This window comes from Thermobia domestica, chromosome 4, assembly GCF_964235325.1.
Source record: "Thermobia domestica chromosome 4, izTheDome1.hap1.1, whole genome shotgun sequence".
In the NCBI taxonomy this organism is placed as follows: domain Eukaryota; kingdom Metazoa; phylum Arthropoda; class Insecta; order Zygentoma; family Lepismatidae; genus Thermobia; species Thermobia domestica.
The window spans coordinates 26168801-26196482 of record NC_137457.1 but is presented as its reverse complement, the minus strand read 5'-3'; the positions used below and the strand labels follow the sequence as shown (position 1 = coordinate 26196482).

Below are 27682 nucleotides of genomic sequence, written 5' to 3'. Positions count from 1 at the left end.
GGTCAGGATCTCACATACAAATGGACGTATAGGTGTGTAACATATAGCTGAGGAATATAACATAAGTATATGCATGTGATAAACAGAAAACTGTTAGATATCAGACATCCTGCAAAGGCATGATGTAACACCTAAGGGCAGTGAATATGTGGCATACGGATAACGTATGCCCCGTACTGATTTTTGTAGTAAGCAAGAGGATTCCGTATGTTTGTACAATATACTGCTTTCCGGTGAACGGATTATTCTCAGTGTAGAAGGATTCTTTGTAACTTTTAAAAATCAATGGGATCACGGTGGCTTTGTGGTATGGCCCTTACCTTTAGTACGTAGAGAACCCTGGTTCCATTCGCGGCCAAGTAAGTTTGTGGAGAATAACATGTGCGAAGGTTTTCTCAGGGTACTCCCGTTTCCTTCCACATTGTGATTCCACGAATTCTTCCATTGTATTCACTTGGCTTAATCATCGTATCCCTTATCCTAAGGACATATACGGGGGACGTTAAACTGAAAGATTTCATTTCTAAAAATCAGTACAATAACTGTGGATTTAAAGATAAATTTTAAAGAATTGTAACATATTTCGGTGTTGCTAACTGATCACGGACAAAATGAACTGATTTCTTTCAGCATCTGGAAAAAGTTCTCTATAGTGATGATTCCAGGAGCTGGAACGTCAGGGGTAGTGAAATTCTCCGGAGCTACGAAATTGTTCCCGGGGTACAATGTGGATTACCAGCGTTTTTTGTAGTACCACTTCCATTCTCAATATACGTATTGAAAATCTTCCGGAGGAAAATCTGAAAAAACTACTGGCTGCATGATACAACGTCAGCAACAGAGGCAGCTCTTGAGGGAAGTGAAACCGGTATAAATACTATATCGCAACAAGCTACAATTTGCTTGTAGCTTGTTAACAGAGATATTGATTGATTTTGAGATTAACGTCCCTTTTGAGCAGCAAGGCTATTTGAGACGTGAACCCAGGCCCGTATTTATATATTGTGCTCCACTGTGCTCTAAATAATTTGCCGTCCCCTGTGAGGTGCTAGGTAGCCAGAGCCGAAGCTACTGTTTACCTAAGAACACCAACACAATATAAATAAAAAAAAAATAAATAAAGGAGAGTGGCTGGGAATATTCAAATTAACTGCAACATTTGCATAGACTGCAAGATACAAACTAGTTAAAAATGATTTATTCCCTCTTGGAGATATGGTTCTCTCCTGTAAGGGCCGCCACTCCCTTATGAAGTCGGTAGAGCAATGTTATGAATGTTTTGTGAAACAGCAGATCTCAGGGCAATCTACATAACAGTCATGCTCAAAGCTGCTAAAATAGTGAGATAGTTATATATTTCAAATAAGGTTAAAAAAAAATAATTTATCTGACAATAAAATTTACAGGTAGCAGCCTGTATGTATCTCACTATTTCATGACTGTTATTTGGTTCCTTTGGCAGAATTCTCTCTGAGCCCCATACAGAGAGGTGGTCAAACATACACAATCAAGGGGAAAATGCCTCCTTGAATCACACTCCTGAAATCAAACATCTCATTAGCACAGGTACTCACCATACAGCAAATTGAATACACAGTCGTTCTGGTAAGAGCTGGCAGTTTTATTTTCCACAATGGAATCAGGAACATAAACTAGGATGGATGCGTTGATATCCAAACTTCGATACACTAATAATTATCACCATTTTCGTAGTGCACTACACACACACTTTTAAGATATATATATATATGCTAGATAATGGTAACACACTAAAAATAACAAAACAGAGAAGGTAGTATGAACCTAAAGTAATAAAGGTCTGTCTGACCTTTCAAAAAAAAAAAAAATATATATATATATAGAGATATTTACAACATTCTTTATCTCCTCATAATTTTTTTAGTTTCTTGTCTCTAACAGTTTTAGAGGAGTGAGGTATTCCACTGAAACATATTTTATTATCTGTGATATAAATACACAGATTGAAGATAACAATAAACACAATTTAATATACTGGTTCACTGTTCCGATATTCACACGCTGTTCACAAGTTCCATATTGTAGACACAGTGTCCTCCTATATTCTCATTCCACTGCAACATAAAATGTTCTGTAGAAGCTATGGAAAGCTGGATTTCACACGTTCAATGAAAGAACTTTTAATAGCTCCTATTTAAAAAGCAAAATATAATTGCTGAAACCTTGTACTAAATGTCCAAGGACAGGCACAGCTTAGAGACGTTGCTGGCCTAGGTTTTTATACCTCTATCTGAAATATCGTAAAGTATGTATTTCTGTCATGTTTGAAAACTGAGTTTCCCATATTAAAATTTGGGAGGTGTGATGAGATTTAAATATGTTGTCTCTATTGAGTGTCCATAGCACTCAGAGATTGAACAATTAGAAACTGGAGATTTCAAATTTTATCTTCCATTGTCACTATATGTAATAAGCACCACTAATGAGAAACTGCAGATATGTGTAGGTCTTACACATTTTAGTAATTTGATAATAGCTTCATAAAAAAAACTGAGTTCTAAGCACTCGCGTATTCAGTTGTTCACAGGTCAAATCCAGGGGAGCCGGAAACAACTTGCTCACACCTCGTCCTGGGTATCGAACACTCTGTTAGTGAAGTCAGGTGACTTCCCTCGAACCAAAAACTCTATGTTGTTGCTTCACGAATCTGACTTGAACTCCCCTCGTTCTCTCAGGAAAACGAGTATATGTTTCTGGCAAAAACAAGGAATTGAAGAAACTCGCTTCCTCAAGCAACCTTTGACAAAAGGTTCTCCGCCCTGAGGCGATTTGCGTGTGGTCCGACCTGCACAATGCACTTGTTCAGCCACTATCCGTTGCCAAATTCACCCTTTCTTGGCTGACACGTGCTGCCCCTACACTGAGCAACGGCCATCACTGAACTTTTTGCTCGCAGCAGAAACTATGAAAGTTTTTCGCACACTTTTGTTTTTCTTCACTTGTTACATACAAATAAACTTTAGAAACATATGATATCATACATAAAAATAAAGATAAACATACAAAGAATACATATTTATACCATTTATGAACTGTCATCTCTCTCAGAAGCAGCAGTACACCCAATTTCTGTGGCTGTCGTTAAACTGTCTGCTACCTAATGCAGCCATGTTTGCTTGGAGAAAGATTGAAGGAAACATCTTTGTTAATTATTTATCTTTCACAAATACAAGATCCAAGTGTCTTGTTCGATAAGGGAAACACGCTGTTAAAAATTAATCAGAATTTTGTGCGGTATTTCCAAGAACGTGTATTAGCTTAGTACGTAAATATTAATATTAAACACAGAAAATAAGTCAAATCAGAGTATACAATTTTAAATTGGTGTTGCATTTCGGGAACTCAGTAAAAGGCTCGCTGGCCAGGTTACTGGTTTCTGGTGAGAAGGGGGGGGAGGAAAGGACGCTTGACTCGGTGCATTGGAAATCACACCCATTGAAAGCTAAAATTTCGCATGTAGAAGCGAAAAAGTTTATGGCTTTTGAAACAATACAAAAACTCTGTTTCCACACACTGTATCAAACTCAGTGTAGATTCACCAAGGAAGTTCGTGGCTACTTCCTGTGTATTGAGATACTTATTTTGTTCCAATTCTGGTAATTTCTTTCCATGTTGAGTTGCGAGAGACCTCACATCATGTAGTCTAGGCGACAGCAAGTCGGGAAAGAAAAAAAAAACTTCTCTCAGCGCTAGCTCTCTTCCAAGCGTACTGAAAATCATGTATGATTCCTATAGAATCTCTCATTTCCAATTTAATTAATCCTTCATCTATGCTTGTAATATCATTCCTTCCATAATCCCCTGTACGCTATACATTATGCAACGACGCAGTAAATATATGCAACCCATTAATACACTATATAATGCCTATAATTGCAGTAAACACAAATGAAATAAATACAATATTGTATTAATATTTACGTACTATGCTGGTGTTTCACACTTCATTATTAATAATATCGAAATAATATGCACAGAATATGCTAATGTTAAGCAAATAATTATACCACAAAATCCATTATATTTACATATTAGTATGCAAATGTGCCCCTCATCTGCATTTCGATATGCAGATGATGGAGAAGGACATAGGCCTTCTACAGTAATTTCCCCCCTATGATTCTAGGTGCTGTACTTTCTAGTACAGGACGTAGATCATACGGAGGGCACATATTCGTTCCTGAAATATTTTAGGTACATAATACATCCAAGAAAAAAAAATCAAAGTTACCTAGCACAACACATATAATAAATGAAAATCAACACACAAAAGCTAAATAAAGAGAATTCAGTGTTCCCTAAGTTACATAAATATAAATGACATAAGTTCCCCATACATACACTTACACTAATACACTAGATCACTGAAATATACACTAACACTATCACTATATACACATTGGTCAAATCCGGTAAGGTGATGCTGATATGTGTGATCTGTGTCTTCTCTATTGACCAGTACCACTGTGCTCCTTTTTTCCTTCTCTAGAAACGTATGGTTTCAACAGAAAAGTATTTCTTGTCATCTTGACTTCTTTAGTCGCTGGATCCCCTAGTGTGTACATGTTACGACCAGTGGCGGCGACAATCTGCCATGGTCCCGAGTACAAGAGCAAGAGCTTCTTCGACACACCTGCTAGAGCATCCGACTTGGGAAATACTCTAGTTAGAACAAGGTCACCCACTTTGTACTCTACAGTACGGTGTGACTTGTCAAAGTTGCGTTTTCGTGCAGCAGCATTCCTTTTGTGGTTTTTTCTTGCAATTTCTACATAGTACTGCACGTCATGGCGCTGATCCACTTCTGGGATTTCAAACAGCCTGGCTATGTCTCTAGACATAGACTGCCCAAAGTGACACTCAAAGGCTGACACGCCAGTGGTCAGGTGTTTGGCCGAATTTAAGCACTTCTCTATTTTCTCCAAGTATTTGGGCCACAATCTCTGGTTATCATGGCACAATTTACGTAGTAAACGTACTGTCGCCTTGACAGCCACCTCTGCCATTTCACCTTGCGGATAATATGGCGTCGACGTGATGTGCCTGATACCAAGATCTGCTAACTCTGTTTTCCAGCGGTTAGACTGGAAAGGTGACCCTCTGTCTGTCAGGACTAGTTCCACACTAGGGTTAACTTTCAGATACTCCTTCAGTTTCCTTATGGCAGTGGTAGTGTTTGCCTTTCTACATGCGTACAAGCCAATTAGCTTGGAAAATGCATCATAAAATACCAATATGTAATGGACTCCCCCAATTCCCTTGGTTAGAGGCCCTAACCAGTCAGCGCAGACCAAGTAGCCTGGCTTCTCCACTACTACGGGATTCAGTGGTCCCGGACGATAGCATTGGGGAGGGTTGCTTTTCTGGCATAATTCGCAGGAAGCACAAAACCGCCTCACACTTGCCCTCATCTTTGGCCATACGAAAAATTCTGATAGAAGTGGAAGTAGTTTGCTAGCCGACATGTGCCCTCGATCTGAATGGTAATAATCGAGCAGTGGAACTACTAACACTTCTGGGATGCAAATTCGGACTCCTTCCCGGTCACGCTTGCATAAGCGCCCGTTCAAAACTTCAAAACGGTGACAAGCACCATTCACCTTTGGTGAGTCCGTCTTCTCTTCGACATCTTTCTTGATCTTGCCGTAGACAGGATCTGAAGACTGCATCTCCGGTAGTATGGCTATCATCTTCCTCAACTCACATGGGATTTCCGTCAGGATGGACATCAGCGACTCCTGGAGGATAGGCTTCCGTGCAACACTGAGGTCTTCTTCTGTGTGAGGAGGGTACCTAGAGTGATAATCACTCAGATTCTCATTGGACTTGACAAACTGGAATTCGAAATTGAAATTGGAGAGCAACATCGCCCACCGGGTGATGCGCTGGTTTATAAGTCTACAATAGAGAATAAACTTAAGAGCAAGGTGGTCACTGCGTACTATGAATTTAGTACCAACTAAGTACTGTTTAAACTTAACAACGCCATCTATGAGTCCATAAAATTCCTTCTCCGTTATCGAATAATTTCGTTGTGCGGCATTGAACACACGTGATGTAAAAGCAATGACACGAATGTCATCATTGTCATCACGCTGGTACAACAGAGAAGAACACGCAATATCACACGCATCACATTCTAGAATCAATTGCTTGTCAGGCAGGACGGTTTTCAGTACTACTTCCTCCTGGAAGATCTGCTTGATCCTGTCCATCGCTGCCTGATGTACTGGTTCCCATTTGAACCTCACATTCTTCTTTAGCAGTTGGAACAACGGATGGAGAACTTCCGAGTACTTCCTACTAAAGCAACGATAGTACTGGCAGTAGCCAATGAAGGAACGCAGTTCCTTTACGTTCCGTGGTGTCCTAAAATCTAACACCGCCTTCACTTTCGCCGGATCTTTGCCGATACCGGATTGCGAAAGATGGAAACCAAGTATGTTCAATGATTTTCTAGCAAAATTGCACTTTTTCAGCCTGAGAGTTAGGCCGCCCGCAGCGAGTAAACCCAACACTCTGTCGAGGTGTACTAAGTGATCATCGAAGCTCCTGTCGGCTAGAATTAAATCATCAACATAAGCGCCGCAGTACTCTCTAGCTTCTGATCCAATCAGCATATCTAATGCTCTTACGCAAGAAGCAAGGCTCTGTTTTGTTCCAAACGGAAGTTTTTGAAAAACATACGAAATGCCTTCATGTAGGAACCCAAGATATTTCTGGTCACTTTCTTTCACTTTAATCTGTAAGAACATCTCGGTTGCATCTACGCAACTGAACCAAGAGTTGTCGCAAATATCTTGGAGAACAGATAGGGGTGGCATAGGTCTGTCGGAGAGATCCCCTGAAATTTTGGCCAGAGCTCTTCCATCTATACAAACTCGAATACGTCCGTCACTCTTCGGCGTCACTACCAGAGGGTTTATATAAGCTGTAGGCATCTTCTTAATCACACCCCAGGCTTCCCAACGCGAAATTTCATTCGATACTAAATTCCTGAATTTCTTTGGGTAAGGATACAATTTAGTTTTCATGGGACGTTCGTCCGTTACTCCAACCTCGTGCTCGTAGTTAGCTATGCAACCTGGCTTGATATCAAAAAGTGCCTGGTGCTTTAAAAGAACAGCTTTCAAACTCTCTCTTTGTGAGGCTGAGAGATCTGAGTAGTTCGAGACAAAATCTTCTATATCTGAATGGGAGGCACGTGTGTTCACTTTCAACCACTCTTCTGGTGGGAATACATGAACTGCCATTTCTTGGGCACTTGGGAATCTACCATCATCCAAGTTCGGGGCACGAGCAGCCTTTTCTCTGCAGGTCTTATGCTCATTCTGTGCGCTAACCCGTATGGCCTTCCGTCCTTCATCTGACGGGGAAAAATTACACTCAAAAGTATCTAACTCCTCTATGAAACTATATGTTTTCTCGCACTCACCATTCAATTCTAAACAACGAACTACTAAATCCTCAGTCTCGCAATCTACAGATCTAAAATTCACTTCTACATCATGAGGATGTTTGAGATGTAGAAGGCCGGTGTCATAGTCTAACACGGCACGAGATTCTGTAAAGAAGTTGGAACCTAAAATCAAAGATCTATTCAGACCTGAAATAATGATGCCTAGCGTATGAAATTCCTTCCCATGTATCTGAATGACTAACAGCGTCTGGCCTATGATCGTCGCTGATTTACTTCCGAAAGCAGACGTAACCCGTATATTCTTAGCACTCAAAAATGCGGGTGTGGGGTGGCTATTTGAGACGGAGTCCCAAATTTCTTTTGAAATGGCGGAGCAGGTAGCCCCTGTATCTAATAAAGAATTAACTTCCTTTCCAAACAGGAGTACACTAATCTCTGGTAGTGAGATGACGTTATTACTGGGTAGTTCTTCATTACTTGAATCAAATAAATTCTTAAAAATGCCATTGGCCTCTTCATATACAGCCCTATCTAAATCAATGTGTTCTCCAGTCCTACTTAACAAGGTTAACTTATTTTTGAACATGCCTTCACTGAAATGCTTCTTTGCCTTAATTTCTGAACAAATTTTACAAATTTCTTCTTCTTTTCCTTCTACATTTTCAAAAATCTCTTTAACTGCGGTTTCACATGTATTTTCATATAAGTGTATATTTTCTACATTTTCTTCTAAATTTCGCACATACTTGGAATTTACGTTTGTCAACTCAGATGTACTCGTTTTCTCCATTTCCATCTTACCGTTGTTCCAAGCACATGCGGACAGTCCTCATTCTCTGGGAGCAGAAGAAGAGGATTGGTTACTCCTGGTAATGTTTTGGTTCTGGCTGGTAGGAGGAGGCACCCGGTCATAGTGTTCCAACAGCTGGATTTCCTGGTCCTCGTGACGGAAGGAATTTCCCTGCGGTCTATCCGTTTGGCGCATTCCTCCCCTCCTACCCCGGGCTCCACGAATGTTGTTGTTGTGAGAGGAGTGGGAGTTCCCCCCACGTGACCAGCCAGACGACCCACTTCCGCTGCCCTGGTGGCGAGGCGGGGATCGCTGGTGGTTGTTTTGATTCGTGTTTTGCTGTCTCTCTCTCTGGTAAGGACGCTGGTTTACTCTCGTTCTATTCTTTTTACGAGCAGCGTGTTTACCACCGTGGCCAGAGGGGTTATTGTTTTCACTTTCCATGCTAACTTGGAGCATGTGGACCCCTTTCCTCTGGTTACTCTGGAAAAACTGGTCGCGATTCGTCATCGACGACTGCAGTTCCTGTACTAGATTTAAAAGTTCTGCTATTGTCTTTGGGCGAGAAGAGACTATCGCCCTAAATAGCCAGTTCGGGAAATGACGCGGAAGTACCTTCAGTAATGTAGCATCAGACATTCTAGGCTCTAATATGCTATTTTTGTGTAACAAATCCAGCAGATATTCTGCGGGGGATTTGTGTACACGATTGTCGAAGTGGGAGGTGAGAATAGTAGCCCGTAGGTTTGCCAGCCGCTCTTCGCTAAGGTAACACTGTTTGAAGTTTTGCACAAAATCTTCGTAAGTGTGGATTTTGTTCCTGTTAACTTGAAACCACTGGTAACAAGTATTCCGAATTGCTCGCGGTATGAAACTGAGTCTCATCTCGTCCGGTACTCCAGTGACCTCAAAGTACCGGTCGAGATCTTGGAGGAAATTATATGTTTCGGTCTCAGATTCATTTCCTGCATACACAGGTAAGGTAACGTCCCTGTGTATGAGACCAAAAGCTGTTGCGAGATGCTGTCTCGTCTCATGATTACATGAGCGAGACGTCGACGGGACAGGTTCTGTCTCGCGGGATGTAGCGAGGTTCCCAGGTTGAGAACCAGGCAGATCGCGACTCGAGATGTCGTTCATAGATGGCGGTCTTTCTTGTGTGCCGGAGACAGAGATGTTAGCGAGTCTCCCTTCTATCACCTCGCTTGTCTCCTTCTGGATAGAGCTCTTCCACTCCTCCATTTTCTTCTCGAGTTGTGCACACACGTCATGAACGGTCTCTTGCATCTGTTGGATGCTACCGTTACATTCCGACCTGATCTCATCGAGTGGCGTTTCCTGCTCTAGTTCCCCCCGGATCCTGGCTAGTTGGGAAGCGAAACTCACTTCCACTCGCCTGACCTGATTATTCAGAGTAAGTGTGGTCTGTTCTACACGAGACGAGACCTGTCTAACACTCTCAGAAAGCTCTGAGTAATTCTCTTCTAATCTCTTAGTGGTTTCCGTGACACGAGAATTGAGATCTTCCCGAGCGCCTTCAATCTCCCCCCTCAGCTCTACAGTAGTGATTTCAAGTCGCTCGGTCAATTCCCGTTCACTCTGCTCCAGTCTTGATGTCATGGAATCTAAACGAACCTCAAGACGAGCATTGACCGACTCTATAGCCTTTTCTACACCCTGTGAGTTTTCCTCTAATTTCTTTTCTAACTTTCTTTCTAAACTTTGTGCATTTTCTACTAATTTACTTTCTAACGTTTTCGCATTTTCTACTAATTTACTCTCTAAAATTTTCGCATTCTCCTCTTGACTTCTACTATTCTCTTCAAGTTTTGATTCTAGTTTTCTTTCTAAACTGTATGCGTTTTCTACTAATTTACTCTCTAAAATTTTCGCATTCTCCTCTTGTCTTCTACTATTTTCTTCTAGTTTCTTTTGCCCTTGTAGAAGCTCAAAAAGCATGGCTGCTATATTATCATTGCTGATGTTTCCCACAGAACTACCTACATTAATGGCTGGGCTAACACATCGTTCTGTATTTTCTGTGGTTACCTCCCTTTCCTCCCGTATGGGCACTTCCGGTTCCCAACCGGGGACTGGTGGAACCGTTTCCACCGCATCGGCGTCTCCCACAACGCTGACCGAACGCTCGCTAACGCTCTGCGCTTCAACATTTCTATTCTCTTCTGAGAGCTCACCAGCTCTCTGAGCGAACTCCTCAAATACAAACTCGGTGTCCATATTTCCTACTCTTCGAGCCTGTGCTCGCGTTACCACCATTTACAAATATAAACTGAAATACAAAGTTTCTTCCCCCCAAAGTTCTAAAAAAAACTGAATTCTCGAAACACAGAAATGGTTATCAAAATATTCAAGACACAAATAAAATTTCAACACACAAGACACCTACGTTCTTGGAAATTTTTCGGGAAGAGAAACAAAACATATACCGAAATTTTAACACACACTGTATGTTGACCAGTTAGTATATAACATATACTTCATGCCATTTACGCTGATGGGTAGCCACTTTTATTGTGGCGCAAAAGCGTGAAGTATCGTGCCCTGCAGCTGGGTAGCCACGTTTTATTGTGAGTGGCTAAAACAGCACGTGGAATCCAGCCCGATAGCTGGGGCGCCACTTTTATTGTGAGGTGCTAGGTAGCCAGAGCCGAAGCTACTGTTTACCTAAGAACACCAACACAATATAAATAAAAAAAATAAATAAAGGAGAGTGGCTGGGAATATTCAAATTAACTGCAACATTTGCATAGACTGCAAGATACAAACTAGTTAAAAATGATTTATTCCCTCTTGGAGATATGGTTCTCTCCTGTAAGGGCCGCCACTCCCTTATGAAGTCGGTAGAGCAATGTTATGAATGTTTTGTGAAACAGCAGATCTCAGGGCAATCTACATAACAGTCATGCTCAAAGCTGCTAAAATAGTGAGATAGTTATATATTTCAAATAAGGTTAAAAAAAAATAATTTATCTGACAATAAAATTTACAGGTAGCAGCCTGTATGTATCTCACTATTTCATGACTGTTATTTGGTTCCTTTGGCAGAATTCTCTCTGAGCCCCATACAGAGAGGTGGTCAAACATACACAATCAAGGGGAAAATGCCTCCTTGAATCACACTCCTGAAATCAAACATCTCATTAGCACAGGTACTCACCATACAGCAAATTGAATACACAGTCGTTCTGGTAAGAGCTGGCAGTTTTATTTTCCACAATGGAATCAGGAACATAAACTAGGATGGATGCGTTGATATCCAAACTTCGATACACTAATAATTATCACCATTTTCGTAGTGCACTACACACACACTTTTAAGATATATATATATATATGCTAGATAATGGTAACACACTAAAAATAACAAAACAGAGAAGGTAGTATGAACCTAAAGTAATAAAGGTCTGTCTGACCTTTCAAAAAAAAAAAAAAATATATATATATATAGAGATATTTACAACATTCTTTATCTCCTCATAATTTTTTTAGTTTCTTGTCTCTAACAGTTTTAGAGGAGTGAGGTATTCCACTGAAACATATTTTATTATCTGTGATATAAATACACAGATTGAAGATAACAATAAACACAATTTAATATACTGGTTCACTGTTCCGATATTCACACGCTGTTCACAAGTTCCATATTGTAGACACAGTGTCCTCCTATATTCTCATTCCACTGCAACATAAAATGTTCTGTAGAAGCTATGGAAAGCTGGATTTCACACGTTCAATGAAAGAACTTTTAATAGCTCCTATTTAAAAAGCAAAATATAATTGCTGAAACCTTGTACTAAATGTCCAAGGACAGGCACAGCTTAGAGACGTTGCTGGCCTAGGTTTTTATACCTCTATCTGAAATATCGTAAAGTATGTATTTCTGTCATGTTTGAAAACTGAGTTTCCCATATTAAAATTTGGGAGGTGTGATGAGATTTAAATATGTTGTCTCTATTGAGTGTCCATAGCACTCAGAGATTGAACAATTAGAAACTGGAGATTTCAAATTTTATCTTCCATTGTCACTATATGTAATAAGCACCACTAATGAGAAACTGCAGATATGTGTAGGTCTTACACATTTTAGTAATTTGATAATAGCTTCATAAAAAAAACTGAGTTCTAAGCACTCGCGTATTCAGTTGTTCACAGGTCAAATCCAGGGGAGCCGGAAACAACTTGCTCACACCTCGTCCTGGGTATCGAACACTCTGTTAGTGAAGTCAGGTGACTTCCCTCGAACCAAAAACTCTATGTTGTTGCTTCACGAATCTGACTTGAACTCCCCTCGTTCTCTCAGGAAAACGAGTATATGTTTCTGGCAAAAACAAGGAATTGAAGAAACTCGCTTCCTCAAGCAACCTTTGACAAAAGGTTCTCCGCCCTGAGGCGATTTGCGTGTGGTCCGACCTGCACAATGCACTTGTTCAGCCACTATCCGTTGCCAAATTCACCCTTTCTTGGCTGACACGTGCTGCCCCTACACTGAGCAACGGCCATCACTGAACTTTTTGCTCGCAGCAGAAACTATGAAAGTTTTTCGCACACTTTTGTTTTTCTTCACTTGTTACATACAAATAAACTTTAGAAACATATGATATCATACATAAAAATAAAGATAAACATACAAAGAATACATATTTATACCATTTATGAACTGTCATCTCTCTCAGAAGCAGCAGTACACCCAATTTCTGTGGCTGTCGTTAAACTGTCTGCTACCTAATGCAGCCATGTTTGCTTGGAGAAAGATTGAAGGAAACATCTTTGTTAATTATTTATCTTTCACAAATACAAGATCCAAGTGTCTTGTTCGATAAGGGAAACACGCTGTTAAAAATTAATCAGAATTTTGTGCGGTATTTCCAAGAACGTGTATTAGCTTAGTACGTAAATATTAATATTAAACACAGAAAATAAGTCAAATCAGAGTATACAATTTTAAATTGGTGTTGCATTTCGGGAACTCAGTAAAAGGCTCGCTGGCCAGGTTACTGGTTTCTGGTGAGAAGGGGGGGGAGGAAAGGACGCTTGACTCGGTGCATTGGAAATCACACCCATTGAAAGCTAAAATTTCGCATGTAGAAGCGAAAAAGTTTATGGCTTTTGAAACAATACAAAAACTCTGTTTCCACACACTGTATCAAACTCAGTGTAGATTCACCAAGGAAGTTCGTGGCTACTTCCTGTGTATTGAGATACTTATTTTGTTCCAATTCTGGTAATTTCTTTCCATGTTGAGTTGCGAGAGACCTCACATCATGTAGTCTAGGCGACAGCAAGTCGGGAAAGAAAAAAAAAACTTCTCTCAGCGCTAGCTCTCTTCCAAGCGTACTGAAAATCATGTATGATTCCTATAGAATCTCTCATTTCCAATTTAATTAATCCTTCATCTATGCTTGTAATATCATTCCTTCCATAATCCCCTGTACGCTATACATTATGCAACTACGCAGTAAATATATGCAACCCATTAATACACTATATAATGCCTATAATTGCAGTAAACACAAATGAAATAAATACAATATAATACAATATTGTATTAATATTTACGTACTATGCTGGTGTTTCACACTTCATTATTAATAATATCGAAATAATATGCACGGAATATGCTAATGTTAAGCAAATAATTATACCACAAAATCCATTATATTTACATATTAGTATGCAAATGTGCCCCTCATCTGCATTTCGATATGCAGATGATGGAGAAGGACATAGGCCTTCTACACCCCGCACAAAATTTGCCGCCCCTTCCCGAAAACGACCAATATTAGAGTTGCATTCATAGTTTTTGTGGTCGCTGGGATGAATAGTGACAGTTTTAATCCAATTCAACTTCACGGTCATACTCCACTCCCCAGGGAGGGAGCGAGATTTTAAAAGTAATCGAAAACGACAGATATTAGTGTTGAATTCATGGTTTTCGATGTTGCTGAGTTTAACGATATCAGTTTTCATGATGTTCAAGTTTATCCTTACCCTTTGGGGCGGAGGTGGGAGAGGGTGATTTTTTAAAGAATAAACAGATAAGCTAGCTAATTAGTAATTACTGTAATTAGGGCAAATTAAACACATTAACCTATTTTCTCGCACTTGAGCGGGGCTTTACGAGTTGCTAGTTTTAAATATTACTTTATTTTGAATCTTAAAAAGAATTCCAAAATTTTGCCGCCCCCTGAATTCTGCCGCCGTGTGCTCGAGCACAGAATAGTATTTACCTAAATACGGGCCTGGGTCGACCTACTGATTGACGTGGAATCCGAACCACATGAGCTCCCGTGGGGAATCGAACCTGGTTCTCCCAAGCCACAGGCACGTACGCTAACCGCTTAGCCACGAAGGAGCTCTGTACAGAGATATGATTGCGCGTCAATCAATAACTACAGCGGCGAACATAAGTTGTCTGAAAACTAAAATTCAACAAGAAACAACCCAACTATCATTTGCTCAACGCATATTCTGTACATTAATAATAATAATAATAATAATAATAATAATAATAATAATAATAATAATAATAATAATAATAATAATAATAATAGTAATAATAATAATACGAGTAATCAACAAGTTCCCGGAATGCTGTTGTTTTGGCATTTATATGCAACCACAACGAATCTTGTATACAGTCCAATTATGAATTTGATGCCCAATTAGGATGCCCAATTATGAATTTGAAATGTGTGAACAGGTCATACCAGGCAGTGTAAGTGTCGTGTAGTGTAGCTGAAAGTAGGAGTATGTGATGATCATTAGGCGCAATGCAGCACTCGAGCAGCTCCCAAACCTCAAGTTCATGTGCAAATGGGATAAATCTGCTTCAGAGACTCTTGACAAAATAGTAAGTCCTTTGATATCGTAAGCCATTATATTGGCGTATGCACAAGGCCCGATGTGACATGCGACTGGCCGGTTGGGAAACGGAGTTTTTGGTTTGTTTGAGTGTCGAATATTTCTTCACACATAGTAATAAAAATTTATACTAATAATACTAATAGCATTAGTATTAGTATTGGTAATAATACTAATAATAATAATAATAATAAATATAGTAGTAATACTATTTCGTCCTAACATCTAAACCAAACAGATTTCGCATTGGGAAGGTTGTAGCTACATTTCGGATAAAATTATTTACAAACCAAATTGAAAACGGGGGTGTTTTGGGGGTGGTTCCCCCCAAAACTTATCCTTTTCCTAGAATTTTCGGCTTTTGCCCCCGTGGCTCCCCTGAATTTGGAAAAAATTCCATGAATGCAACAAAAATAAATAAATAAATAAATAAATAAACTAGAGACCCTAGACAACAAAATACTTTTTTACCTCATGTCTCTATGCACAATAGAAATGATGCTATACGCTTTTGTTTCATACACTATAGACTATTAAAAATCATTTAAACAGCCCGCGGAATCGCGAAGCATACTGGGTGTTGGCGGCGGTATCAGGAGGGTTAACCCCCGATGTCAGAATTTTTCACGTAAACCCTGACGTGGAGTCCCCACGGACTCCGAAATATAGTCTATGTATTTTTGTACGTAAAAATTACTGTTTTTAAAATTTTATTTCTTTTGCTTATTTTTAATGCTTTATGTATATTATAATGTATTATTACATAATTGAGTTAAAAAAAACAAAGGATACACATTACATCAAAATATCAACTAGGTAAGCAATATGACCATATTACATTGGCCGCATTTGTCATACCTATAGAGTTTATTTACTGTTTCTAACACAAAATGCTATTTTCTCTAGTTAAAAAGGGATATCAGAATACACTGAAACCACCACATCTTTAACGGACATAGGAGCATCGTCCTAGGATGGGGTGAAGATCCCATACCCATAGAATGCGGAAAATAAGGCATGTACGGATAGGGGTAATAACCTGGAGGGAAAGGGGTGACGGGATAAGAAGGATACTGTTTGCGTCCTCTACCCTTACCAAACTTTTTAGGTTTACCTCTAAATTGACTTTCCTGTCCTGTATTTTTCACAGAAGGTGTAGGTTTATTGAAAACCGTGGTTGAGGCGACAGACAGAGTTAAGCCCTCTAAGTCTTTCTGTAATTTATCAATTTCGGCCGTTAGGTCCTCCGTATTTCCCTGAGGGGAGGGAGGTGCGTGCTGTGAAGCGGTCGAAGATGGAAGAACATGGCCAGACTTGCCGTTGTATTTAAATTTGTTTTTACGATGGTTGTTGTTGAGTTGAGGATTAGTCGTATTGGTGGGTGCGGGGTTCGTGTCTACAAAAGTGTCAAGAGACTCCGTAAAAGAGGTCGTTTGTAAAGACGCAAGCTCTTTCCGCACTGCTGCTTTGACTTTATCTTCCAACGTTTTGGCCTGTCTGCGTTCGAGACGATTTTTGTTTAGTTCAATTTGTGTGAGAACTTCCAAAAGCTCGTCCGGGTCGTCAAAGGCATGAAAACCAATTCTGTCTAAATAGTAAGGCAAAAGGCCGTTCTTAATGAATGAACATTGTTCTTCATTAGATAAATTATCACATTTGTCCAAAAGAATCATTTTCTCGTAAACATAGTTACGGACGGATTCTGTTTCACCTTGTACTCTATCATGTAGTTGTTCAAAGATGGAAAGTTTGTCCCTAGCGCGTTTAAAAGCTTCTATGACAGCATCTTTGAATTCAGTATAGGTAGCGTTTTCCAAGTTATTGCGCTTAAGGAGAACGCGAAGTTGACGTCTACCTTTACCCGTAAAACATGACACTACTACTTGTTTTGCCTGATCACGGGGAATGTTATTAAGGAAAATAACATCGTCCATTTCTTTAAAAAATTCCTGAATATCATCCTTATCCGCATCAAAAGTCGGATAGCGAAAAGCTGCATTATGAACATGTACGACCGGTGGTGGTGGGGGTGGAGGTGGATTTGGTGGTGTGTGTTGATTACCTGGGGGAACCACATTCTAGTTCAACACGTTACCAGTATTTACACCATTATTTTGGTCTGCCATGTCGGATGACGATGAGGAAGAAAAAGGCTGCCTACAAATTGTTCTAGTGCGCAAACGAAGAGCAAATGCCTCTCTAAGCTCCTTGGCGTTTGTCTTTAGTTGCTTACGATTTCTTATCGCTAGCAAGTGGATATCATCCAGTAAACCACCGAGGGATTGCTTGGAGTCTGCCGACATGCGGACAATGACCCATCAAGAGACTGGCATACAAAGCTTATCTTCGTAGTCGTGCCACTAATAACAACAAGGAAGGAAGTCAGCCGATTACAGTGTATGAGGCGAGTAGGTCAGTAAGCTCTCGTACAATAATCACAATGTGATTACAAAACACATGCAGAATGAGTTAAACAGGAAAAGATACCATCACAAATGCTACGCATAAAGATGTGAGTTCGATTCCAGAATCGGGATTCATTATCACGCTGTAGGCCTGCAGCCTCAAGGGTACGAGCAGGTTGCGGCAGCACGTTGCATGGGAAGTACCACTTTTTCAATTCCTAGCGTTAGAAGAAAGGGTTTCGGAACCACGTTGTGTGTCCGCAGGACCACTACGGGAAGAGCGGGGTTCGGCACTACGTCGTGAGCCAGCGGCCTCAAGGGTGCGAACGGTGTTCGGCACCACGGTTCGTGTAAATCGGGGTTCGGCCAATACGATGTATGTAGACCGGGTTTCGGGCAATACGATGTGAGCCCGTGGCCACAAGTGTACGAGTGGGTTTCGGCTCCACGTTGGATATAGACCGGGTTTCGGCACCACGTTGTGTGCATATGCTCCTGAGTCTTACCTGGTCTCAGGGCACAGCGCACATTAAACGTTCTTGTCTAGATGAGGTTACCGTACCTTCAACCTAGAACGTATCTTCATTTTTAAGTTATTGGGAGAGCATTTTGGGTGAATGAAAAGGTACACAGTTTCGAGGAGGAGATGTGCGAGCAGAAAGGAAATATTCATTCACAGCAAAGGCAATGTGTGAGGCTTTAATGCGAGTGCCTTTGTTTCTTAAAACGAATCTAATTTGAAATTTAATTCCCGATAGATTTTTGGGTTGGTGTTGGATTGGAAACAACACAGCCTAAAAGGAAACATTCAGATATGAGAGCAGGATAGAGAATGTATGTATAGAAACTGCAACTGACTCGGATTTGCCGATAAATGAATACTACTTACGGCTTTGGTTCCAACCATTCCAGTTCGTAGTAGTCTGTATGAACACACACACTAGCACTTCACTAATACACAGTTCTTGAAGGTTGTTAAGTGACACTAGTCCGAAAAATGAAGTGGGAAGGTTTTTAGTCCATCAAGCATCTAGATTGATTGGAGATTAACTCTGGGCGACGACCAATTATGAGTCTGGACTCCAGCATCGTAGACAGCTAGGCGATCATCTCTTCCTTCTTTCCTTTATGGGCGAAGTTTTCGGTGATGTTCCCTCGTTTGGGCGAACCACGAGGGTGTCTTCTAAGGATCTGAAATACCCTAAAAGTCTATGATAGTCCTTTTCTCATTTTAGGTATTTTCTTCTTCAGATTCATATATACTTGGATAACAAATTAACACAAATTGGAGTAGCTCGCGCACAGAGATGTTGCGAGTTTGAAATACCGAGGTAGAAAGCTTAGTATTACAAGTCCTTGCTTCTATTTGTAAGTTCGCTCGGCGTTGTTCGAAGGATCTGGCGTCCCTATCTCAGCAAATCAATTGCCTGTGATGAGAACGTTCTCTTCAGTGTATTTCCATCCTATGTCTGCAGTTTCGTTGTGTGTGTGTGTGTTTTTTTTTTTCTGCTCTATCTGCATGTTTGCTTCCGGCTAATGTTGAACTATTGAAAGCTAATTGCATGAGACGCGAAAGAAATCGTTTCTATGCAATGTAAAATTAAATTTAGAATAATCGCGTATCTTTATTTCCTTTTTACTCTTTTCTGATTTATTTTGTATTCCTTTTAGAAATTACAAATTAGATCTGTTTTACGCAACAGTTTACAAACCCGCACACAAACACCACCAAGTTTTTGCACTCTACTTTTTGTCTGTATCGTCCGTAATAAAATTCACCAGTGGCACATTTAGCTCTATCAGATGAAATGTCACTGTCATTTTCTGATATTTCAGACTTGCTTTCTTGGTTACTTTTACTGACCGCCCTTTCATGATACACATCCGAAAACAATAGTCTACATAAGACAAATCCCTAACCACATACTTCATTATTCCTGTGACTTTCTTTGCAAATTTTGGTTCAGAAGTCTTACGTCTGGACAGCAGAGACATTTTCGAAGTGGATTGAAACGAAACAATTGAATTTCGACAGATATCACAATTTAAATCCACCTTAACAGATGGACACAGTAAATGAGGTATGGCACAGAAATGTTACATAAACCCCGACATGCGCGCAAGCGCTCGAGCAGCACTGAAACAAACTTTCAGCATATCTGCCGCAGAATAGCATTCCAACCAAGGATGTTATAAAATAGAAGATATGTCCATACGTATCTTCATCTTATTACATCAATGAAGCTAAAAAAAAAAAAACAACCGAGCATCGCCAAGTCTGATTGGCTGGTGACGTGCATTTTCTCACGGTGCAATCTCGCACGGTGCTCATTATCGAGCAATTTCACACGGTCCTGGTTATCGCATTAATCAGTCAGCAGGTGTGGTGCATTTTCACACGGTCCATCTGCAATCACGTGATTCACCCTGAAACTTCTTTCACTACAAGGGGAGGGGGACAGAACAACTATGAACTAAGTAACAACAGAGAAAGAGCAAATACAAGTTAAATACGAACAATTGCAATTAATATTAGAGAAGGAGAGCTTAGAAAATGTTTCGCTTTCACAAAAAGAATAATGAAGAAAGTAAGCAGAAATTAAAATAACAAAGAACAAGATAGAACAAAGAAATCAGCAAATAAAAACAATAGTAAAGAAGAAGAGAAAAATAGCATATACAATAAGAAATTGAAATAAATGAAAAAAAATAACAGAAACTATCGGAAAATGATATTAATACATAAAGAACAGCAAATGAAAATAAGAACAAATAAAGAATAATCAAAAATTAAAATAATTAGGGACAGAAGATAGAATAATCACATATTAAAATAAATAAAGAATAAAATAAGCAGCACATCAGAGAATTCAGACAGGTAGTTCAACAATCGAAGAAAAATATGCCCGCCCTAGAGCATAGAAAAACGTTGTGATTTGTAAAACACACAATATTAGCTCCATACTCCAAGGCGGTTCTAAGAAGAACCTTGTCATCTTGTTATTTTCCGAGCGAACAGCACGTCGTTAAGATGGAACCTTCTACTTTTGTACGTCGTCAACCCATTTTTACAGTTCATAGCCCATTATCTTAGCTTTTGGAGATAGCTCAAGCTTCTCAAGCAATTTTTAAGGTCTGCGCCATTTTCTAGCTTCTCCAGGACTAATTGCAATCGTTCGTCAAGACGGATGTAAGTGAATTTTCTACGCTTCTCCGAATTGCAGTCTAAGCCCTGTCTCGCGAAAGCATGAAAACTAGCTGTCGCATCTGCTTTTAATACACTCACAAGGTCAAAGATATGTGGTGTACTCTTAGATATGGTGCGATTTAACTTATTGTGCCAACCCTCCACTGGGTTGTTTGTTCTGTGCCTTTGACCGTTGCAGTTCCATATTTCTCTTGGAACATTTGGATTATCCATCCATTGTTCAATGAAATAATCGTTGAACATTTCGATTTTCTGGCCAGATGGACAGTCCTCCATGACGGTGAGCCAACCTTCATCGATCCTGCTTGTTGGTATTAATGCCAATGCACTACACATGCGAACATGATGGCGTACATCTGTAATATGCCATTACAGCCTAATGATATTATGTTTTTAACAGGAGGGTGCCCGAAATTTTTTGCACCGACTGTATCTGACGTCTAACAAAAAATTTCTGGCTGTTCATATAATTCGTAATATTGTTCATTATTCTATTTCAAATTAACATGGAAAAACTGTAAAAAACTCATTGGGAATGATAGTTTTGGGAATCAATATCTTTATTTATATTTTAAATTAGTTATGTCTTACATTTGTATATGTAAATGGATTATTACAATTCTTACGGTGTCAGTGCTATCCGAAAATATAGATCCGCTATTGGACGGAACTTTCCAGATCAAATAACCAATCTAAAATTCGACAGAATTTTCAGGACCACCCTTCACCTCTCTTTTAGATACCTAGGTCCTTCTAAAATCTAGTTTAATCCAGATTTTGCCAAATTTTATTCGTTTCAAAGCCCCACCGCCAAAATGCTTAGTTTTGATTGGCTGATAAACCCACGCTATGATATTAGGGCGCAATTACTCCATTCCACGCCAGGAAATTTCACTGACAACAGCCAGATTAGGATCTTCTCGATCATAAAGTTGAAAAGGGAGTAGAAAGCTGCAAACAAGGTAATATTTGGATTTCATTAACACCTAACATCGTTGGAAGTCTCTAGGAGCCAGAAACTATTAAATTCCATAGTAGAAAACTGGACTAAAAAGCTGAAATAGGAAGTGCAATATAGTTACGCCATGATTTCATCTTCCGATCGATATGGACAGGATTCAGAAGTAGTGTGATTTCCGTTTGTCTTTTCCTAAAACCGGTTCTGAAGATCAGTGTTTCCCCTAATATTTTCACCTCCCAATCTTCCTGCTAATTGAGGGTTATAAGACCTGTCCATATATAGATTTGTTTATGTAGGTAGCGAGTGATTCTTTTTTCTTAACATACATGGCGGTATTTTTAGGTCTGTTTGTAGTGTTAGTAACTATCAGCATGTACGTGTAAATTAAGCAGAGGGCTCCTATCTGACTCCCAAATTGGGAGTACGGCTTCCAGCGGGATGAGTTGAACATTTAGTTTGTTCCGGGTTCCTGCCCCTTCAGGGCAGGGGTCCTATCGTTAGTCAACACTTCGATATGTCCCCTCGGGGGCATTGATTAAACAGTTAAGAATGTGATTTAGTAAATATAGGGCCAGTTGGCCCTGTTCCTTTCTTTCCTTTTCCTTTCGAGCCGATTTAAAATAGTAACATACGAATGTTTTCTGTGTATATTTATTAGTATAACATGTATTAATGATAGTGACGATTGGTGTGTATTGGCATGATGTGTCTTGTAGTGTAAGTAGTATGTGTATGTTTGGAATGTAGTGAACATTTTCTAGTATCAGTGGTAGTGGTAGTTAAGTGATGAAAGAGTGTGTGAGATGGTTGAGTATGGACAGTGTAGTATTTACTATGCGATATTTTTATTCCGTCATTAAGTGAACTCATACACAATATTTAATAGTGAACGTAATATAGTATAATAATCCCGTGTACAAGGTCACATTCAGTTGTTCAAGGGTTGATTATATTGTCGCTAGCCTCTAGTGTCAAAAGTCAGTACTAACCGCCATTCCTTTGTCGAGGTACTTAGTGATTTAGTTTTCACGAAATTGACCTTTCTTTCCGAAATAAAACCTAGAAGGCATAATTCACAGCCCATATGAATGTACAGTTAGGTCAAGTGACACAAAATTAATACATTCTGAAAATTTCAACATTCTGCGTAGTCTAGAAATCGAAATATTTAAATAAATAAACTATCCGTAATTTCTTAACAGAAGTCGGGCGATATGATGCTAGTTCTTCGCTTTGGAATTATATTAAATGTTCGTGTTTTCTTCGTGGCTGCAGAAGCTCATTGTTGCTGCAGAATTTTATAAACATTAAACATTATCGCAGATAATTCTATTTTCAGTGAACATACGTAGGATTTTTTTTATTTCCGTTCTTAATAAAACTACCAGGTATTACTTAGTATTGTGTGTGTGTGGTGAAGGAGTCTCGGGTTCGAGTGAGGTCGTCGTGCGGTGATCGGAACGGGAAATGTTTGTAGTGATTATAGATTTTAAAGTGTCATGATGAAATGTGTATATAGGCTGGGCGTAGATAGAGGAAACAGGGTGTTTGTAAAATATAGCGTCGTAGTGAATGAAAAGAATGATTATATGAATATTATATGAATATTATATGAATATTAATAAGTATATGAATATTGTAGTAGAGGAATATAGAAGATAGGACACCCATATAGTTAAATATATAGTAGCCCAGTGAATACTTCGCCGCGTGTTGATATATAGATATTGAATACATACGTGTAGCTACAAACATCTCAGGTTCTGACCCCTGCACCACAGTATCACGCGGACCGGAGGGCGATATATAGTCGGACTATGGTAATATTTTGTAGTTTTATGTGTTATAATAATAATCAACCATAGTAATACCATCTGATAGAAGGGGTAGCATCATATAACCGCTGACTAGACATATTGAATAATAAATTATGAAAAGACAATAGTAGTCATACAACAGGGCTGTAGTGAATTATATTTTCTGGTCAGTTTTAAAATAGAATATCCTGCTCCGTGAGATTTTTTTTTCCTTCACGTTACCTACTCGGCTAGCTTACGATGTTCATGGAGGCGACCGCTCTAACAGGATTACAGAATCAAAACAATTAATTATTGAAATTTATTATTCCGTACCCGGGCATCGACCTCTCCCCCCTTAAGTACTTTCGTTTTCTTTTCTTAGTTTCCAAACTAGATAGTGATGGAAATTAATCGATGCCTCAGAATTTAGCGCATTCTGCGAAGGGGAGCTATCGGTGAGGTTTGGCCATAGAAATCACCGATCCAAAATTCAGTTTATTTAATTTTTTTTTATTTTCGGCAAATCACTAATTAGGGATATCTTAGCTATTACTCTAGTTTCATTACTGTCCTAGAACCTCCTTAGTTCTTCTGAGGGGTCGAATGTTTTTTTTTGTTTTTTTTTGTCTTACTTAGAGATTTCAAAATTGGGGACGCAGTTATTTGGCCCCTTCCCCCTCTCCTTTTATCCTGCTGGTCTGGGCCGGATACGGGGATCGGATTTCAATCTTACAAGCAAATTCTTGTGGGGTTGGGATCTGATGGACACAGACTTGCATCCTTGGCAGCAGGGACTCCCTCCTAGTTTACGTATTTAAGTAAACTACCCTCTTTCGGCATATGAGAATATTTTTGGCTATGAGTTGTTATATATTTAAATTCGATCACTCTTCTGTGTAGTGAGTAGGACTTTAATCTTTCTCCTTTTGTTGGCGCCGCTTTCTCTCTCTTGTCTCCTTCTTCCTTCTTACTTCGAGATTTTTTTTTAATTTTCAACCTTCCCCCCCCCCAAGATTTTGAACTTGTTACTTACGATTTATTTAACGTACAACTCTGATCTGAAATTACCAGCTGAGACGTTGCAAGACACGATTCATGAATGGAGTAGATAATGATCGGGTCCTCCATCACATTTTGACCTATCGCTGAAATGAACAAAGACTTAGTATTTGACGACACTTCGATTACGTTCTTTCACCGTCGTTCCTCTTAAGTTTTTTTTCTTTCGTAATCCGTTAGTCACTTTCCTTTCTGTGTTGGTTTTCGATTACTTTGTAGTTAACCTGGGCCCAGAAATTGTACTTTGGTTTTATCTAGTTATATCTTTAGAAATGCTCTGTGTTACGTGCCTGCCTTCCAAAGTTTTTTTTTTCTAATGATTTAAACACGAATTGATTATATAAAAGTGAAAAATTTATAGATGCGCGGTATCAGGTAGAAAAGCGATTTTCTTTTTCATATGTAATGTCGGAAGTCATTTGTTTTTGGACAATGTTTGCAACCTTGTAAAAATTTTATTATTGGGGTGATTAATTTAAATGTGTGCGCATTTATTGAATATAAATATATATATATATAGAGAAATGAATACGTCGAGATGTATATGTAATTAGTATGTGAATATGATTTTAAAGTAAAAGTATGATATTAAATGTATTATGAATATATGTAAGAGCGCTCGTGTCTGTCCCCCTAAACGTGTGTTGGTTGCTATAGTTTACCAGTAAGTTCTCCGACGAATATAAGAATGTAGATTTTGTTAAGAATACCGCCGTGCACTTAAGTAATTTTCCTTTTATTTTGAATAAATGTAAATGACAACTTCTGTAATTATGTAATGGCATGTATGAGAAAGTAACGGCAGGTCTAAACGTAACCCACATCATAACGCATATTATCCCTGAACTACCAACCTAAAACCATTGTGGAAAGTGCACCTTGAATCCTTCTCACCTTCAGATGTATCCTGTGACTTGACCAGTTTTTTTTTTTTATCCTCAATTTAAACCTTTATACTCAGTACACCTGTGGAAGATCATTTTAACTCCGAACCATGTATAAATATATACGAAAGTGATCCTAGAGAAAGGTCTCATGACGTGTCCCAGTATTAAATAAATAATTTGAAACTATTCAACTAATAAGTCTTGAAATGGATCGTCTCAGAGGAGAAACATCCTCTAGTAAAAGTTGTTTTCTCAAGGTCCCTAGATGGGTAAAGCGTCGTAATGTGCGATTGTAGACATAAACTGTGACGAGTTACGAACCAGATATAAATGACGAATGGTTTTTGTGAACCAATAGTGAAATATATATATATATATAGATATATAAACACAAACTAAGTTAAATGGAGCGAAATGTTTTGGACACTATGAGTAGTGCGTGATCTGTGATTTGAACGCTCAAAATCATTAATATTTTATTACCCGATGTGAGGTAGAGACTCATATAATTTCTGATACACCAAAAAGTTCTTTTTTTTTCTTTCCTCTTTGTCAATTTTTTTTTTAAAGTGAAATAAGTGTCTGCTTTGCGTATGTCGCAAATCCTAATTTTGATTTAGCATGCCTAAGATACAATATATGTAATTATTTTTATTTGTCAAGATGACTGAATATATAAAATGTTACTAGAATATAACACTATGTACTCTATTAATATATAACCAATAACTCGTGCTTGTAATATTTTCTTCATAATTATCTGTTTGTCTTTTCTTTTCACTATGGATGTAATAAATTATTTGTATTTTTGTAGTTAGTTAGTTTCCTTTAACCATATATACACTGTCCTGAGTGAGTGAGCGTGTGAATGCATGATAGATTTAAATTTAGGTAATTTTAGTGATATCCTTTGTCATATTAACATCTGTAATATATGTGTCGTGTTTTAATATATGTGTTAAGGTAAATAACCTAGGTCATGAAGGACCGCTACTAATGGTTTAAATCGGCTCTAGGAGTGAAACAAAAATAGCAGGATGAGCCTAAATACGACATCTTTCTTCCAGGAAGTTGAAATTCTGATTGATGCGATACATAAATTCATATTGAGTTTATAAGTCTGATTTTTTTTTCTTTTGGCTGATTCATATGTGTGGTCGATCCTAGAGAACAGAGTTCTGATGCTGGATGGTTATCAATCACCGGTTGGAATAACAGTACAAAGAATTAAATTCCACTTTTCTCATTTCCAGGTCTAGGTCTGGGCCACCCCATGATCGTGGTGCCTGGAGCTAGGTCTGGGTGGTATGAGGGAACATGTGTCTATTCCGAAGCATTCCAAAATTGATTAGTCGTTAATAACATTTAGAATGATTCATCTTTCAACGACTTTTCCGACCTTTTACTATATTTCCGGAATTATCCAGTAATCTGTTTTCTTATTAAAATACCCTATTTCTTTTCTTTCTTCTTTTCCTACCTCCTTCTTTTACCCTTCTACTTTCTTCTCTTTCTTTTCTATTTCTAAATGAAAGAAAACGGAGTCATGATTGAGAGTAGTCGCTATCGGCACGGTCGATAAGTTGTTTAGATGAGTTTTCTTCGGGAGTCCGATATGGAATAATCAACAATAACAAGAAAGTTTATTGGAATTTACTTTATTGGAGAATAATTCGGATTTCAATCAGTAGGTGATGTTTCGTAATCGTCCTCGTTAAAGAGAATTAATTTTAGCGACTCCTCTTCTCTACAGGCAGTCCCACTTCTTCGTTTACTACTACTTTTTTTTTTTTCGTTTTCTTTCACATCTTCATTGTGGAGGTATTCTTCGACGAGACCTATACTCTGAATCTTCCGCCAGATACTCTGGTTGAAATGGTAATGGCAGCCGGAAACCTGTGAATTGGGAAACACTGCACGCAACGCATTGATTGCAGCAAGTTCAAAATCTATTTTTAACACTCGAGGTTCGTTCTGGCCAGACCACGTTTTAAGAAATGTAAACAGTTGTTCGTATGTTCGCTCTGTTTTATCTGGCAACAATGCATACAAGACCGGTACAACCAGTGTCTTATCATGTGTGCTTTCTATGTCTGCATGTATGGTGTATAACTGGGAAAAATACTTAGAGGAACTCTTGAACGTTCCGTCAAAAAACCATTGTTCGCTTTCCTTCAGTGCTGGTTTCAAACCCTCGTAACCAAAACACAGAATTCGTCCGTCTCCTTCCAG

General features: G+C 38.9%; 1 protein-coding gene across 1 annotated transcript in view; it reads right to left on the bottom strand.

Annotated features, from left to right (window-relative positions):
• LOC145683783 (uncharacterized) overlaps positions 1-27682 on the bottom strand; it is a 160520-nt gene that overhangs the window by 65474 nt on the left and 67364 nt on the right. The window lies entirely within an intron of this gene.